This window comes from Ranitomeya variabilis, chromosome 3 (assembly GCF_051348905.1).
Source record: "Ranitomeya variabilis isolate aRanVar5 chromosome 3, aRanVar5.hap1, whole genome shotgun sequence".
In the NCBI taxonomy this organism is placed as follows: domain Eukaryota; kingdom Metazoa; phylum Chordata; class Amphibia; order Anura; family Dendrobatidae; genus Ranitomeya; species Ranitomeya variabilis.
In genome coordinates this window covers 779,106,291-779,125,631 of record NC_135234.1, presented here as the reverse complement: position 1 = coordinate 779,125,631, position 19,341 = coordinate 779,106,291, and positions in this window count along the sequence as shown.

Genomic DNA, 19,341 nt, shown 5'->3' with positions numbered 1-19,341 from the left:
GACTGGAGAGGGGAAAGTCTAGAAAGGGGGAGGCCAATTAATAGAGCGTTACAGTAGTCCAGGCGGGAGTGGATCAGAGCAACAGTGAGGGTTTTTTTGTTTCCATGGTGAGAAAAGGGCGGATTCTAGAGATGTTTTTTATGTGTAAGCGGCACGAGCGGGCAAGAGATTGTATATAGGAGGTGAAGGAGAGATCAAACATAACACCCAGACAGCGCGCCTGCTGCCACGGCGTTATTATGGTGCCACCCACGGAGAAGGAAATGTCAGATTTAGGGAGGTTAGTAGATGGTGGGAGCGGAAGAAGTTCAGTTTTGGAAAGATTGAGTTTCAGATAGAGACCGGACATGATGTTGGAGACTGTGGACAGGCAGTCAGTAGCGTTCTGTAGTACAGCGGGGGTAAGGTCAGGGAATGACGTGTATAGTTGTGTGTCATCAGGATAAAGATTGTACTGAAAGCCAAATCTGCTGATGGTCTGTCCAATTGGGGCCGTGTAGAGAGAGAAGAGAAGTGGGCCAAGAACTGAGCCCTGAGGTACCCCGACAGCGAGAGGAAGAGGAGATGAAGCAGAGCCAGCGAACAAAACACTGAAGGACCGGTCAGAAAGATAGGAAGAGAACCAAGAGAGAGCAGTGTCCTTAATGCCTAGTGACTGAAGCATGGAGAGTAGGAGACAGAGGACAACAGTGTCGAAAGCTGCAGAAAGGTCAAGAAGAATGAGCAGAGAGTGGTCACCGTTATGTTTTGCTGTCAGAAGGTCATTGGTTACTTTGATGAGTGCAGTTTCTGTCGAATGTAGGGGGCAGAAGCCGGACTGTGAAGGGTCTAGGAGAAAATGACTGGAGAGGTAACGGGTAAGGCGGGAGTAGACCAGGCGCTCCAAGAGTTTAAAGATGAAGGAGAGATTGGAGACTGGTCTGTAGTTGTTTGTGCAGGATGGGTCGAGAGCTGATTTCTTTAATAATGGAGTAATGATAGAGTGTTTGAAGGAGGAGGGGAAAATGCCGGAGGAGAGGGAGAGATTAAAGATTGTAATTAGATGAGTAGTGACGACAGGAGGAGATGTGAGGGAATGGGGTCAGTAGAGCATCCTGGAGATATTGACCCATCATGTAATACCATCACGAGACATCTGATCGGCTTCAAAATTTTGAGATTATGGTCTTTACAGCCGGAAACAACCCCAAACATCCAGCCAATGTGGTTAAGAATGAGGAGTCCTGGAGGGGAATATCCAGCATCGGAGCTCTGACCTCACATCATTCCGTCTGTCTGGGATCAGAGAAGAGACCGAAGGATCCGCACAAGAATCATACACTGGAGATCTGAGGGAAGTTCTCCAAGATTATTGGCACAACCTCCTGCTGAGATCCTCCATAACCTGTGTAAAAGTGATAAGAAGTGACGGAGGCGACCGGAGGTCACCAGACACTGACGATTGAGGCGATGGGTGGTCACCAGATACTGATGATGGAAGCAACGGGGGTGGTCACCAGATACTAATGATGGAGGCAACAGGGGTGGTCACCAGATACTGATGATGTAGTCAACGGGGTCGTCACCAGATACTGATGATGGAGGCAACGGGGGCAGTCACCAGATACTGATGATTGAAGCGATGGGTGGTCACCAGATACTGATGATGGGGCGATGAGCGATCAGCGGATACTGATGATGGAGGTGACAGGCGGTCACCAGATACTGATGATGGAAATGATGGGCGGTCACCAGATACTGATGATGGTTGCGACAGGTTGTCACCAGATGCTGATAATGGAGAAGATTGGAGGTCACCAGACACTGATGATGGAGGAGATTGGCAGTCACCAGATACTGATGATGGAGAAGATTGGCGGTCACCAGATACTGATGATGAAGATGACAGGCAGTCACCAGATACTGATGATGGAGGCGAGGGGTGGTCACCAGACACTGACGATGGAGGCAACGTGTGGTCACCAGATACTGATGATGGAGGCGACTGGCGGTCACCAAATACTGATGATGGAGGCGACAGGTGGACACCAGACACTGATGATGGAGGTGACGAGGTGGTCACCAGATACTGATGATGGAGGCAACGGGCGGTCACCAGATACTGATGATAGAGGTGATGGGCAGTCACCAGATACTGATGATCGAGATGACGGGCGGTCACCAGATACTGATGATGGATACGACGGGGGTGGTCACCAGAAACTGATGATGGAGGCGACAGATAGTGAGCAGATACTGATGATGGTGGCAACTGTCAGTCACCAGATTCCAATGATAGAGTAGATGGATGGTCACCAGATACTGATGATGGAGGCAACAGATGGTTATCCGATGCTGAAGATGGAAGTGACAGACCGTCACGAGGGACTGATGATGCAGTTGACGGGCAGTCACCAGATACTGATGATGGAGGTGATGGTTGGTCACCAGATACTGATGATGGCGGCGACGGGCAGTCACCAGACACTGACGATGGAGGTGACGGGTGGTCACCAGATACTGATGATGGAGGGGAAGGGTATTCACCAGATACTGATGATGGATACGACAGGGGTGGTCACCAGACACTGATGATGGAGGTGACGGGCGGTCACCAGATACTGACGATGGAGGTGATGGTCGGTCACCAGATGCTGATGATTGAGGTGATGGTCGGTCACAGATACTGATGATGGAGGCGACAAGCGGTCACCAGATACTGATGATGGAGGTGATGGGCGGACGCCAGATACTGATGATGGAGGCGATGGGCGGTCACCAGATACTGATGGAATTTACATTTTTCTTCAATTCATTCACTTTGCATTTTGTCAATTAAAAAATAAAGCAGTTAGACTTGTAATGTGACAGTTTCTTACTTTGCTGCATTTCCTGAAGCTGTAATCAATCAATCATACATGAGTATACATACACACGTACTCTCCTCCGTACACCATCCATCCTCTCACCTGTGTCGTGGATGCCGCCGGATGCTCAAAGTGTCAGTGAGGAGACTTTATAGAGAGCAGGAACCTTCCGAGTCTCCTGGGTTTATGACAGAAGTAATTAGCGTCTCTCACTGGAGATTTCTGAAATTCTCCTCTGGATGGAAAAGATCATCCTAAGCTCAATGGAAGGAAATTGTTGTATTATGTTGTAATATTACAGAATAAACCAGAAGTTTCCTCCACACCGTTCATCTGGACGGCAAAGATCGGAGTCAACAAGTGCTATTGATAATCAGGGAACTCGGGGGCTTTCTGATACTGATGACTGTGTAATTAATGGGGGCTCTGCTGATACTAATAGTAATGGGGATCTGCAGAAACTACAGTGGGGAAAAAGTATTTAGTCAGCCACCAATTGTGCAAGTTCTAACACTGAAAAAGATGAGCGAGGCCTGTCATTGACATCATAGGTAGACCACAACTATGAGAGTCAAAATGAGAAAACAAATCCAGAAAATCACCTTGTCTGATTTGGAAGATTTATTTTGCAAATTATGGTGAAAGATAAGTATTTCGTCACCCTGCCATAGTCTATGCCTGATGAAAGGACCTGTGTAGTCTCGAAAGCTTGCAATTTGTCACCATCTTTTCAGTTAGCCATTAAAAGGTGTCAACCACTGAGGACTCTCAATTCTAAATTTTTTTCTATCTACTGGCTAACACGGTAGCAAAATATATATCTTACCTGTCTGCCCTAAACGTCTCTATATAGGTTCTGCACCTATCGCTGAGCAGGAACCTAATCCCTGCCTGACCCTGGCAATAAGCCCTGCTTAGGGAAGAACGGGGTGTGTCCTAGTTAATCACCAGCACAACTAAAGACAGATGGTGATGGTGATAGACAAACGAGAGGAAAACTTATCTTCAGTTGACTCAGAGAGTAAACACAGACGTTCTCCAACAGCACCAAATAGGAGGATAGCGAACTGCTATAGCACCAAGCTTCAACAAGGGGAAAAGGAAATATCACTGGCGATTCCCAGAAGCAGCAAGGAAGTCTATAAACATCCAGGTCCAGGTGTGTCAAGTAGAGCCGGGGGGAGGTTGCCACTGGGTTCAAGAGTCAGTAGGACTAGGAAGGTGTCTGCAATGCGAACCACAGAGACCTTCTGCAGCCAGATGCTGTGCGACTGTCTGCAGCCTACGCAGACACAGCTATAGATACATGCACAAGCACAGACACAGATACAGACACATAAACAGGCACAGACACATACACAGTCTCAGTCACATACGCAGATGGAGCGCCCCCACACCGCCGCAGGGCCGAGGGGTACCCGGAGCCGGGCCTCTAGGTCTCAGTCCTGGGGTTGTCACGGTGGCTAGACCCGGTCCGTGGCCCTGTCCGTCAGTGGGGGACGTCCGGTGCAATAAGTGGTAGTAATGGTAGCGATGGAGCGGTACGGTTGTGGGGTGTAAGTCGCGGTAAATAACGAGGACACCAGGTTGCAGTCTCTTTACCTCTTTACTGGAGATCTCTGAGTCCTCAGTCCGGAACACGGTTCACCAGGCTACGCAAGTCCGGCCGGTCCAATGGCACCTCCAGAGTTCTCCTCTCAGGTGGAAATCTGTGCCTTCCTTCTAGCGCTATGTGTTGTAGTCCTTCCCTGCTGTGCTCACGGAAAGTAACCCCACAACGGTTGTGTCTGTTTCTTAAGTTCCCTCACAACTCGATTTGATGTTCCTCTGTAATCCACCCCTTCCCTGTATTCAGGTTGGAATGGCACCCGTTTGTCAGGTAGGCCTGGAGTTCTTCCGGGACCCTAGAGTCGCCCCTCTCCCGCAATTGCCCCCCAAGACTTCATAGGTGATATGTGGTAGACAGCCCGCCTGAGACCGACTGTCCTGCCGCTGTTTGGAGTATGGCTTGAAGCTGTATTCTAATCCACTCCCTCGGCGTTCCGGCCACCGGTATTGCGCCTCAGCAGGGTGCTGCCTCTTTCAGCACAACCCCTGCTGGTATTCTCCTTCTGCTTGATCTCGTTTCTCACTCAGCACAATCTATCTCGCTTCTAGTCCTTTCTTGAGTCCCGCCGCTTCCAGGAGCCTGCGCGGACCCGTTACGTTCTTTCAATGCCAAGCCTCTGCCAGGATCCCACCCCTGGCAGAGACCCTACAGTCTCTCCCTTCACAACACCCCCTGCCACAGGGTGTTGCTCCGTTCAATCCCGTCAGCGTTCTCCCTAACTTCCTGCCTGACCCCCAGTTTACCCACTATGGTGGGGAGTGGCCTAATGAATAGCACCCTTAGCTCCCCCCGGAGGCCCAGCTGTGAAACATATTGGTGTCTGTGATACCTGATTGGAGGAACTCCTTCGGTGCCATCGAACGTACCATGGCTCCCCTTAGCGGCGAAGCCACAGCACTGCAACGACCAGAACTCTGGGGCGCTGCACTCCCCCCTGGTTAAACACAGTACTCCGGGACTGGGAAGAAAAACAACAATACAGATTAGCAAAAAGACATACAATTTTGTTGAGTGCAAAACGATAAGTATACTTGAACAAGCTTCCCTTTATGGGAGGTGAGGACACTTTTAACGTTACAAACATGGTCAACATTATAAATTACAGGCTATACATAACTCCTGTTACCCAACCGGGTATTCTACTTAGTGCAAATTCTGGAACAATAAATTAACATTGCCTTTAAGAAACATACACTCTTAGTTTACCAAAGGCCTTCCTATAATCACATTACAGGGTAAGGTAACTTCACATTCTCCTACTTTGAACCTGCAGGACCGCCTGTCCCTATGGCACCAGACCTACTGCCTCTCCTTTCTTTTACAGGACCGCCCCGTTCAGCCAGGGCCTACTGCCTTTCGCTACTATACATAGTATAGACATAACATTCCTTTCGTTTAAAGAACTCTGAGCCCGCTCTACTCGGCTCCTTTAAGGACTCACTCTCTAACCCCTACGGGTTCGCCTTCTGTCCTTAGTAACAAAGTAACTTTCTATGGGGACGCAGGGTTGACCTTCTATCCTCACCTTCATCATTACTTCCTTACTTTCAACTATGCAGACCTCTACATCTACCCCTACGGGCTCTCTGCATCTTTTCTTTCTGCAAAACATTATTTAGATTTCACATTTCAACAAGTTCAACACATATAACTTAGCATGTAAAACAGTTACATTTCTTTTCAAGGCATCATTATGGCATTACTGTTCTGCAACAGTATCTCTCAAGTTCAGTTTCTCACATCCCCTTTAAGAGGGGACCAAGTCTTTCCGAGGTAGCTCGTCTTCTCAGCCTACCAGCCCATGCAAAGGTTCCGGTATGGTATCTTCGCAAAGTGTCTTTAACTAGAACCGGTAGGAAAGGTATCTTCACAAAGTGTCTTTGGCTCAAACCAATAGGGCAAATATCTTCGCAAAGTGTCTTTGGCTAAAACCAGTAGGGAGCACCTTTAAGAAGGTGCAAACTATTTACAAAAGAAAGTTCGAATCATGCACAGTCCATGATTTCTGCAGTTTGTGTAACTTGGTGCAAAAACTTCAAGAAAAAGAAAAACAAACAAAGGGGATCCCGGGTCAACAAAGGGATCCATTAACCCTGGACAGGTTTAGCAGCAACTTTAAAAGAACAAACAGCAACTATTTACATTTTCATAAACATTGAAAGCTATATCTTACTGAGGTTCTACGGGAGGTGACCTTCTTCCTGGCTTCACCAGACTCACAGATCGGTCCGGTGAGCCAGGACGCCGTCCTGGCTCCAGTAAAGATAGAATCCCTCTCCGGGAGGTCCTTCTCGTCGGTAGGCGTACCCGCCTCTCCGGGGCGCGATGAGGTCGAACTTCCCCTGGTTCCGCGGGGTCAGGTCCCGCTGCCTTTCCTCCAGGACTATCCTCTTCTGGTGTCCCAGCAGCAGCCTGGAGGGCGACACATCGTTGGACCCCCCGGGCAAACCAGCCCGTCTCACTGGTGTTCTTTCTCCACCTCGTATAGGTGACGGCGTCCCCCGGCTTCAGGTTACAATCAAACCGCCTGCCAGAAGGTTCCACCTCTTCTCGGTCTACCCGGACCTGGATTGGCTCCCCGATCTCCTGTATGACCCCTCTCCCTTGCTGGGGATGGAAGGCCACCACAACACCCCAGTGTGAGGGCGGAATCTCGGGGACACTAACCAAGTCCACTTGTTCTGCAGGCTGGGGCCGGCTCCGCCACTCTGCTATAAGGCGCCGTAAGTGCTCCGCATCCGGCATGATCTTCAGACCCGGTGCAGGTAGGGTGCTTTCAGCCGGGACCGGGTAAGGAGCAATGGGAGACAGCTTAATCTCGGTGGGTTGGCCCACCCGGGTGAGCACGCGGGCATCGGCCCTCAGTCGGCGGGTCAGCTGGCGGGCCTCGGCCGCAGCCACACGTTCCTCCGATAACGGCGTCGGAGGTCGGCCCATCAGGGACTCGGAAAGGGTCAGACCTCCCAGCAGCGGTGCCTCGGAGCCTATCTCGGACGCCGCGGCCTCAGACTGAGCCGACTCAGCTCCGCGTGGTGCTTCTGGTGCCGCCATTTCTTGCTCTTTTCCCGCGTCTCCTTCCCGCGGTCTCTTCCGTGGGTGGCCCCGTCCCCATGGTCTCCACCCTCCGACCAAGATCAGGAGGCGTACCTCAGCTGTTGACGGGCACGTCCTCAGGACACAGAAATACTTAGACTGGGCGGCCATTATCCTTCGCGCTCTCCAGCTCGTCTACGCCCACTCCACGCCCCTCTTCTCTTCCTGCGCTCTCCTCAGCGCTGCAATGGCGGCGGATTTTGGCGGCAAATGGCACAGCACAGTCTTTGTAATAAAGTACAGTCCAAGCACAACAAATCACAGTCTCTAGGCACACATGACCTGATTCTTCAGGCTTAAGTAGATCCTGTTCGTGACGCCAAGTTTGGAGCGCCCCCACACCGCCGCAGGGCCGAGGGGTACCCGGAGCCGGGCCTCTAGGTCTCAGTCCTGGGGTTGTCACGGTGGCTAGACCCGGTCCGTGGCCCTGTCCGTCAGTGGGGGACGTCCGGTGCAATAAGTGGTAGTAATGGTAGCGATGGAGCGGTACGGTTGTGGGGTGTAAGTCGCGGTAAATAACGAGGACACCAGGTTGCAGTCTCTTTACCTCTTTACTGGAGATCTCTGAGTCCTCAGTCCGGAACACGGTTCACCAGGCTACGCAAGTCCGGCCGGTCCAATGGCACCTCCAGAGTTCTCCTCTCAGGTGGAAATCTGTGCCTTCCTTCTAGCGCTATGTGTTGTAGTCCTTCCCTGCTGTGCTCACGGAAAGTAACCCCACAACGGTTGTGTCTGTTTCTTAAGTTCCCTCACAACTCGATTTGATGTTCCTCTGTAATCCACCCCTTCCCTGTATTCAGGTTGGAATGGCACCCGTTTGTCAGGTAGGCCTGGAGTTCTTCCGGGACCCTAGAGTCGCCCCTCTCCCGCAATTGCCCCCCAAGACTTCATAGGTGATATGTGGTAGACAGCCCGCCTGAGACCGACTGTCCTGCCGCTGTTTGGAGTATGGCTTGAAGCTGTATTCTAATCCACTCCCTCGGCGTTCCGGCCACCGGTATTGCGCCTCAGCAGGGTGCTGCCTCTTTCAGCACAACCCCTGCTGGTATTCTCCTTCTGCTTGATCTCGTTTCTCACTCAGCACAATCTATCTCGCTTCTAGTCCTTTCTTGAGTCCCGCCGCTTCCAGGAGCCTGCGCGGACCCGTTACGTTCTTTCAATGCCAAGCCTCTGCCAGGATCCCACCCCTGGCAGAGACCCTACAGTCTCTCCCTTCACAACACCCCCTGCCACAGGGTGTTGCTCCGTTCAATCCCGTCAGCGTTCTCCCTAACTTCCTGCCTGACCCCCAGTTTACCCACTATGGTGGGGAGTGGCCTAATGAATAGCACCCTTAGCTCCCCCCGGAGGCCCAGCTGTGAAACATATTGGTGTCTGTGATACCTGATTGGAGGAACTCCTTCGGTGCCATCGAACGTACCATGGCTCCCCTTAGCGGCGAAGCCACAGCACTGCAACGACCAGAACTCTGGGGCGCTGCACTAACACAGCTATAGATACATGCACAAGCACAGACACAGACACATAAACAGGCACAGACACAGTCAGATATGCAGACACAGATACAGATACACGCACAAGCACAGATACAGACACAGATACAGACACGGACACATACACAGTCACATACGCAGACACAGACACATAAACAGGCACAGGCACATACACAGTCACATACGCAGACACAGGCACAGATACATACACAGATACAGACACAGATACCGACACAGACACATAAACAGGCACATACACATACACAGTCACATACGCAGACACAGATACAGATACATGCACAAGCACAGACACATACACATATGCAGACACAGACACATAAACAGGCACAGACACATACACAGTCACATATGCAGACACAGACACAGATACATGCACAAGCACAGATGCAGACACAGATACAGACACAGACACATAAACAGGCACAGACACATACACAGTCACAGTCACATACGCAGACACAGACACATGCACAAGCACAGATACAGACACAGATACAGACACAGATACAGACACAGATTCAGACAGACACAGTCACATACGCAGACACAGACACATGCACAAGCACAGATACAGACACAGATACAGACACAGACACAGAAACAGACACAGATACAGACACAGTCACATACGCAGACACAGACACATGCACAAGAACAGATACAGACACAGATACAGACACAGATACAGACACAGATACAGACACAGACACAGATACAGATACAGACACAGATACAGACACAGACACAGTCACATACCCAGACACAGATACAGACACAGATACAGATACATACACAGATACAGATACATGCACAAACACAGATACAGACACAGATACAGACACAGATACAGATACAGACACAGACACATACACAGATACAGACACATACACAGTCACAGTCACATACGGAGACACAGATACAGATACATGCACAAACACAGATACAGACTCAGATACAGACACAGACACAGATACAGACACAGATACAGACACAGACACATACACAGTCACAGTCACATACGCAGACACAGATACAGATACATGCACAAGCACAGACACATACACAGATACAGACACAAACACTTACACATGTATATACTCATACACACATCTTCCCTACCAAAGAACACAAAAACACATGATGACATTCCTCACCAGCCATATCTTTTTTTTGTAGTAATCATAGTGAGGACGAGCTGCAGCTGTTTATGCACCATTTCACCAGCACAAATGTAAGTGTTTCATTTCCATTAAATGTCATCATGGATTAATTGCAGCAAAAAATAAGTCTACGCCATTTTTATTGACACGATTGACTGGTCACGATGAATAAAGTGTTCACAGTATTGTTCAGGTTGTTACAATTAAAGGGACACAAGATATTTCAATGTTATTTACAGGTTTGTAACATATTTAAAAAAGGGTAGCCTTAATTATACTGTAGTTATTTAGCTTTTTTATTGTTAGGAACATCATGGAAGAGGTCTTTGTCTACTTTTCAGCTTCTTTTTTTACTGAGAGTACTAACATATATATAACAGTACCTTATAATCTGTGGCTCACTGTTAGTGTTTCTGACTCCCATCCCATAGGTCCATGAGAGCAGAAATCACTATGTATAAGTGTCCATTTAATGCAATCAGATGACAAGAGCGCCACTTCCCTTTATGTTGTGAGTTTCAATCAAGCGTTTCATGGCAAATAGCCAACAGGGTTGCAAGAAGCGCGTTGGGCAAAAAAGGCGCAAAATAACTGCCCATGAATTGAGGAAAATCAAGCGTGAAGCTGCCAAGATGCCATTTGCCACCAGTTTTGCCATATTTCAGAGCTGCAACGTTACTGGAGTAACAAAAAGCACAAGGTGTGCGATACTCAGGGACATGGCCAAGGTAAAGGCACCTTCACACTCAGCAACTTTACAATGAGAACGACAGCGATCCGTGACGTTGCTGCGTCCTGGTTAGCAATCTCGTTGTGTTTGACACGCAGCAGCGATCTGGATCCTGCTGTGATATCACTGGTCGGAGCTAGAAGTCCAGAACTTTATTTGGTCGTCAGATCGGCATGTATCGTCGTGTTTGACAGCAAAAGCAATGATGCCAGCAATGTATTACATGGAGCTAACGACCTGTGAGAACGATAAATGAGTCACCGTTACGTCACTGGATCGCTCCTGCATCGTTCTGGAGCTGCTGTGTTTGACATCTCTACAGCGACCTAAACAGCGACGCTGCAGCGATCGGCTCGTTGTCTATATCGCTGCAGCGTCGCTGAGTGTGACGGTACCTTAAGGAAGGCTGAAAAACGACCACCTCTGAACAAGAAACATAAGATAAAACATCAAGACTGGGCCAAGAAATATCTGAAGACTGACTTTTCAAAGGTTTTATGGACTGATGAAATGAGAGTGACTCTTGATGGGCCAGATGGATGGGCCGGAGGCTGGATCAGTAAAGGGCAGAGAGCTCCACTCCGACTCAGACGCCAGCAAGGTGGAGGTGGGGGACTGGTATGGGCTGGGATCATCAAAGATGAACTTGTGGGACCTTTTCGGGTTGGGGATGGAGTGACGCTCAACTCCCAGATCTACTGCCAGTTTCTGGAAGACAACTTCTTCAAGCAGTGGTACAGGAAGAAGTCGGTATCGTTCAAGAAAAACAGGATTTTCCTTCAGGACAATGCTCCATCAGATGCCTCCAACTACTCCACAGGGTGGCTGGCCAGTAAAGGTCTCAGAGAAGAATAAATAATGACATGTCCCCCTTGTTCACCTGATCTGAACCCCATAGAGAACCTGTGGTCCCTCATAAAATGTGAGATCTACAGGGAGGGAAAACAGTCCACCTCTCGGAGCAGTGTCTGGGAGGCTGTGGTGGCTGCTGCACGCAATGTTGGCCGTAAACAGATCAAGCAACTGACAGAATCTATGGATGGAGGCTGCCGAGTGTCATCATAAAGAAAGGGGGCTATATTGGGCACTCATTTTTGGGGTTTTGTTTTTGCATGTCAGAAATGTTTATTTCTAAATTTTGTGCAGTTATATTGGTTTACCTGGTGAAAATAAACAAGTGAGATGGGAATATATTTGGTGTTTATTAAGTTGCCTAATAATTCTGCACAGTAATAGTTACCTGCCCAAACAGATATCCTCCTAAGATAGCCAAATCTAAAAAAATCCACTCCAACTTCCAAAAATATTAAGCTTTGTTATTTATGAGTCTTTTGGTTGATTGAGAACATAGTTGTTGATCAATAATAAAAATAATCCTCTAAAATACAACTTGCCTAATAATTCTGCACACAGTGTATAAGACGCTCCGGATTATAAGACGCGCCCCAAATTTTGATGAGAAAAATAGGAAAAAACTTTCTTTATAATAAAATGGTGGTGCTTCTTATAATCCATTATGTCTCATTGCTTACCGCCGAGATCTCATCTCCCGAGATCTTGGTGCCGAGATCTCCATCTGCGCATGCGCTGCCCCCAGCAGCCATTTTCCTGGAGTCCACCACATAGTAAACCATGTAAGTGCGGGGGCTCTGGGCTTTCACAAAATGTCGGCAGATCCCCCGCACCACCGAAGAGCCACAGCGGCACACATCCAAACACCCCTCATCCCAGCCGGTGGCCTGCAGCAACACTCCACTCTTGCCTCCGCCAGCAGCGACCCTGGGACCCTGCTCCACTTTGGCCGGTAAGGTATATCCGCATTATAAGACACCCCCCCATTTTCCCCCCAAATTGGTGGGGAAAAAAGTGCGTCTTATAATCTGAAAATTACGGTAATTGCATTTTTTTTTTTTGAAGGGGGGGGGGAATGTGGCAACCAAAAGCCAGAAATTCTTGTTTTCTTCCTTAGAGAATTGACAAGACAGATGAATATATTTTATATTTTGAGAGATCAGACTTTTACAGACTCGGCAATATCAGATTTGCTTATTTATTTATTTTTCAATTTCTTCAGTTTTGAAGTAGGAAAAGGCCGGTCTGATTTGAACTTTGATATTGTATTTACTTTTTTAATATTTTTGTAAAATTTGTTTGTTTTTTTAGTGATGTGGGATTTAATACTATAAATGTTTGATTGCTTGTACTATATACTGCAGTGCTGGTGTATTTTTTTTTTTTTTTTTAACCATAAAATTTTTATTTTATTAAACATGGTATAACAAAACAGGGTCGTACAAGTATTTAGTTTCTGTATAGTGTGCATGAATAATAAACGATATAAACGATGTAAGGCTATAAATGACCTTAATTTTACAAAGACGTAAATGACAAAGACAAGACAAGACAGTAAGGAGTAGAAGGAGGGGAGGGGAAGAAAAAAAAAAAAAAAAGGGAAAAACCTCAGTTAAATCGACTAAACAAATCCGAACTCAGCCGCACTACAGGTCGGATCCCGCTGCATAATAATCCCACGGGGACCATATTGCCTGGAAGCGCACCACCGAGTCATTTAGTAAGGCTGTAAGGTGTTCCATCCTTCTGACATTCATGATCCGTCTAATGAGGATCTGAAGCGAAGGGGGACTCGGCTGCCTCCAAAGACGCGCAATCAGGCATCTGGCCGCCGTAAGGAGATGTTGCAATAATCTATTGGAGAGTTTGCCCATACCCGGCGCCCCGAGACCCAGGAGAAGCACCAGCGGGTTTAGTTCTATATCTGTATGCAATACCTTGTCAATGAGGGACTTAGCTTGACCCCAAAAAGGCACAATTTTTGGGCATGACCAGAATATGTGCATGAGGGACCCAGTGCTTCCTCCACATCTCCAACAGGAGGGAGGGACAGAGGGATTCAGTCCATGCAGAAACTCTGGAGTGTGATACCAGTGCATTAGTATCTTATAGATATTTTCTCTATAGAGAGTACACACTGACGATTTTGTGGCATTCCTCCAAATGACAGACCACTCTCGGGGAGAAATACGCCGCTCCAGGGCGGCCTCCCACTTGCGCATGTATAGAAAAGATTCACCAGACCCATCCCGTGGATCCGATAAAAGGTTATAAATTTCTGAGATCAGACCCCTGGTGTTCACGCCCCTCCTGCAAATTTTCTCGAAATCCGTGGGGATCGAAGCTCCCGCTTTACCATATAGGGAGTTAGCAAAATCTCTGATTTGTAGGTATTGAAAGAATTCCCTGTTGGAAATCGAGAAATGTTGCTTAAGATAATCAAAGGAGTGAATCTCCATGGTCTCCCCGTCTATAATATCTGCAAATCTAAATAGGCCCGCTTTAAGCCAAGGGTGAACCATAGGAGACTCTAAACTGCTTGGGAGCTGTGGATGATAGATGAAGGACACCAGGGGGGAGCAAGGTGACATGAGGGCGAATCTCCGTGTGCAGGTATTCCAAATGTCACGGGTGAACTTCATGGGGCCTAAAAGGGGCGGAAAGGACTTACATTGTGCTGGCGACCATAAAAGAGAGTTAGGGTGTATTGGGGCAAGCCATAATTTCTCTATTTCATTCCACTTGCTGTAGGCCCATAGGGATGTCCAGCAGGGGATTCTCCTCAGGTGAGTAGCCCAGTAGTAATTAAGAATATTTGGCACAGAAAGCCCTCCCCTGGTCTTATGAGCTGTGAGAACCTCCTTAGCCACTCTATGGTGCTTTTGTTGCCATATGAACCTAATAATAGCCGCCTGAAGGGACTTCAATTCCGAGACCGGAACTCCAACTGGGAGGGTCTCAAAGGCGTAGATCAAACTGGGTAAAATGCTCATTTTTACCGCCGCTATCCGACCCATCCACGAGAGAGGGAGTGATTGCCATTTAGTCAGGCGGGCTTTTGATTCTTTAAAGAGGGAGGGGAAATTTAGTTTGTAGAGGGTCTCATATGAGGACGTAATATTCAACCCCAGATATTTCACAGCATCCTGTTTCCACCTGAATTTAAAATTCAGGCGTAGGTGGTCCCATACCTCAGGGGGGATGTTAAGCGGCATAGCCTCCGTTTTGCTGGAATTGATTTTATATCCAGATAAGTCCCCATATCTCCTCAAAGCCCTCATGAGGTTCGGAAGAGACACGTGGAGATTAGTGAGCGTCAATAGGACATCATCAGCAAATAGTGCGATCTTAAAAGATTTACTCCCAACCATCACCCCAGAAATATTGGGATCCCGTCGTATGGACGCTGCCAGGGGCTCTATGCAGAGGGCAAACAGGAGAGGTGACAAAGGGCACCCCTGCCTGGTGCCATTCGATAAAGTGAATGGTTTGGATGTACAGAGAGGGAGTTTTATGGCTGCTGTAGGGTGATTGTATAGGGATCTCAGCGCGGACAAAAATCCGCCCGAGATGCCAAAGACCCGCATCGTACTAAAAAGGAATGGCCAGGAGAGGCGATCGAAAGCCTTCTCGGCGTCAAGGCTCAGTACTAGTGTTTGCAATTTCTTTCGGTTCGAGATGTCCACCAAGTCCACAACCCTCCTGGTGTTATCACCCCCTTGACGGCATGGAATAAAGCCTACTTGGTCTTTATGAATAATCGAGGGTAGCCATTTATTAAGTCTGGAGGCCAGTAGCTTGGTGAACACCTTCAAATCCGTATTCAAAAGGGCTATTGGCCTGTAGTTTGCACAGTCCAAGGGGTCCCTGGGCGGCTTTGGAAGGAGGATGAGGTGGGAATGTAGCATTGTGGACGGGATTGGGTCGCCTTGCAAGAAGGAGTTAAATAAAGAGGCCAAGTGAGGAAGAAGTGTTTTGGCGAATGTCTTATAGTAAAAGTATGTCAGACCATCAGGGCCAGGTGATTTTCCCATGGGCAGGGACTCCAAGACCTCCTCTACCTCTTCAGAGGAAACTGCACTATTTAGAGATTCAATCGCTTCACTAGGTAGGGAGGGGAGGTCTAAGGTAGCAAGATAGTCTTCAATAGCCCCTGAACCCTGGGATCCATCAGCCGATGGGGGACCAAGATTGTACAATTTTTTGTAGAAATTATAAAAAATATCAGCTATGGCATCAGGGTGATAATGCATCACCCCTGCAGCGTCCCGCAAGGCCTGAGGAGATGAAGCCGCGGAGCGTTCCTTCAGCTGGCGTGCCAGGAGGGTGTGTGCCTTATTGCCCCTTTCATAGAATTTCTGTCTAGAGAAAGTTAGCAGCTTCTCCGCCCCCGCCACCGCCAGATCTTTTAATTTTTCCCTTAGTCTGACCACCTCTTTCAAAGCGGCCAGAGAGGGAGATTCAGCGAGTGTCCTCTCATGAAGCTTTAGTTGAGAAGTCAAATGTGCCCTCTGGACCCCCGCGGATCTCTTGGCCCTGGCGCCCTCCCTAATAAAATGGCCCCTCATCACCGCCTTATGTGCCTCCCACAGAATTCCCAGGGAGGAGACTGAGCCCGTATTGAGCTGGAAGAATTCCTCCAGTTGCTTATGCAGTGAGGCCCTGACTTCGGGGTCCTTGAGTAAAGATTCATTTAAGCGCCAGTGGCCAAATCTAGGTCGAGAATGGGCTCCCTCAAGTTCCATGATCACAGGAGCATGATCTGACCAGGTAATGGAGCCCAGTTCCACCCCCCCCCAGCCTCTTAAGAATAGCAGAGTTTACAAAGAAGTAATCGATCCTGGTATGGGTCTGGTGTGGGTGTGAAAAGAAGGTAAAGGCCCTCTCTCCAGGGTGTGCCACCCTCCATGCGTCAAAGAGAACCTCAGATCTTATAAGCCTCCGGAAGCCCAAAGACAGCTTCTTTACAGAGTCAGAGGGCGGGAACCTCCCCGAGAGAAAGCCTGTCAGATGTTTCAGAGAATGGAAGATTGAAATCTCCACCTACTATAGTCGCCGCATGGGGAAGCCCCCCTACGAGTGAAAATACCCCCCTCAGAAAGCGAATCTGTCCCTCGTTTGGGGCATAAATGTTAGCGAGAATATGAGGTGAGCCCCCACCTGTGCCTCCAGGATCACGTAATGTCCCTTAGGGTCAGAGTGATTTCCAGTGACTTGTATAGGGCAATTTTTTGCAATCAGGATTGCAACCCCCCCTTTCTTAGTATTCGTGCTTGCTAGATATTGTTGGGGATATAAGTGGGCTGCAAACTTAAATGAGCCTGTAGAGTCAAAGTGGGTCTCTTGGATGAAAGCCACGTCTGCCCTAGTGGAGCGCAGCTCCTGTAACAGCAATTTCCTCTTGCGGGGAGAATTAAGACCCCGCACGTTAATAGATACAATACGTGTCATCTTAGTTGCATTAAGTGGAGTGTAGTGCAGGTGTCGGGACCGTTACCTTTGAAGGTGTAAGTTAACATAGAGGTTGTCTCAGCGCGGCTGGTCCACCAGATGAAGGCTGTCAAGGATCGAACCGAGGGTGGAAACAAAATTTGGGTGGTTGGGTAGGGTAAGAACAACAAGGAAAAGGGAAGACATAGACACTCAGTTAGTAAATTGCATATCCAAAAAGTGAAAAAACATAGAAAAACAATTGAGAACAATACCCGGGGTTTAACCTGGAGAGGGATCCCCTGAGGAAACCCACTCTTGGCTCGGAGGACCAGAGTGGTAGAAAAAGTCGGTCTCAATATCAATCCCAGGGAAGCCCTAGGATAGGTGGAAGTCTCCGAATCCGAGAGAGCCGGTCTATCTCCAGCCAGCCGCCCCTCCAATGTAAAGAAAGGGGTAACTGGGAAGCAACCGAAGTGGCCTTGGCGAAGCCCCCGCCACCTGCCTTCCCGGGTGACCTGCTTCAATTGTTTCAGTAAATGGTGCGGCTCCAGACACACAGAGGCAGCATTGTGTCCATCCCCCGGTGGGGTTTGGATGTCCCATTTCCAGCGTCACAAGCCAGAAAGCAGAGGGGCCAATCAGTAAGGGAGGCTTAGAGAAAAAGAGAATATGCGGCCTGTTCTAAACAAGCCTAAACTAAAAGTCAAGTCAACGGGTATGGGGGGAAGACGGGGCATGGCCGCCTCTCCTCCCACCTCCCCCACGCGCCCCGCGCCTTCCTCCCCCCAACTTGGTCCACACCGGTGGAGGGGGAGCCTCAGGTACATGCAGGACCCATGGTGGAATGTTGACTGCCGGGATCTCCAGGGTTGTACAGAAGGCCGTCACATCAGCAGGGGTACGCAGAGTCGCGGACTTTCCATCTTTCCTGGCTGTCAGGGCAAATGGGAACCCCCATCTATACTTAATTTGGTGTTCCTGGAGTATTAGCAAGAGGGGCCTGAGGTGTCTCCGCTTCTGCAGGGTTATGCGGGAGAGATCAGGGAAGAGCTGAACCTCTGTTCCCTGAAATAAGGGGGTCTGATTCCGGGTCCTGGCTTTGGACATGATCAATTCTTTAGTAGTAAAGTCGTGAACACAGCATATAATATCTCGGGGTTGAGTAGACATGTTCTTAGGCTGTAGCGCATTGTGTGCTCTGTCCAACTTAGTTATATTGGTTGGAGGTGCACCCAGAATGTTATTAAAGATGTCCTGCAGGATCAGATCAGGAGACTCAGAGACCTCCACCTCAGGCACTCCTCTCACACGTATGTTGCATCTGCGTCCCCTATTGTCCAAATCCTCCAAGTGGGACTGCATTTCCTCCATCACTTGTTGTTGTGAGGACACTAGCTGGTGAATTTCTGTCATGTGTTTTCTTGTGGTGTCATGTTCCTCTTCCAGGGCCTCAATCCTCCCATTTAATTGTTGTAAATCTCGTCTCACGTTGGCTATTTCTGCCCTGCATATGTCTTTGACCTCACTAATGAGGATCTTAAAGTCCTCTTTAGATGGTAGAGTTGCCAGAATAGACTGCCAGTCTTGGGAGGGAGGGGCAGGCCCCCTGAAGCTGCCATCAGGCTGTGAGTTAAGATGATAGTTAACTGAATAATCAGGATGATGAGAGGAGTAGTATCCCTGATGGGGTTGGATATAGGCAGTGTCCTGTGTATTATTCTGTCCATGGACCTCCTGATGTAATGAGGAGCTGTTTGTTTGTGTGGGCTGATATGAAGGGTAAAGGAGTGGGGGCCCAACACCCCCCTCCCCCTCACCTCGTGGCTGCTGTCAGCAGCGGTGCTTATCTGATCTCCATGAAGTCCTGTTCCTTCTGTGTATGGCTCATCCCCCGATGTAGAGGGGGAGATCTCCTCCTCCCTGCAGTCATCAGTCTCCTGAGTGCAGTCCTGATGCAGAGCGTCTTGCTGGGAAGCTTCCTCCTCACTGCCCTGTCTCTGTAAAGATGGCGCCTGTGTATCTCCCTGGACTTGTTCAAGGCCCAGAAAAGCGTCCAGAGCCGTCCGCTGTGCTGGCTGGTCCACCGCAGGCTGCTGTATGGTCC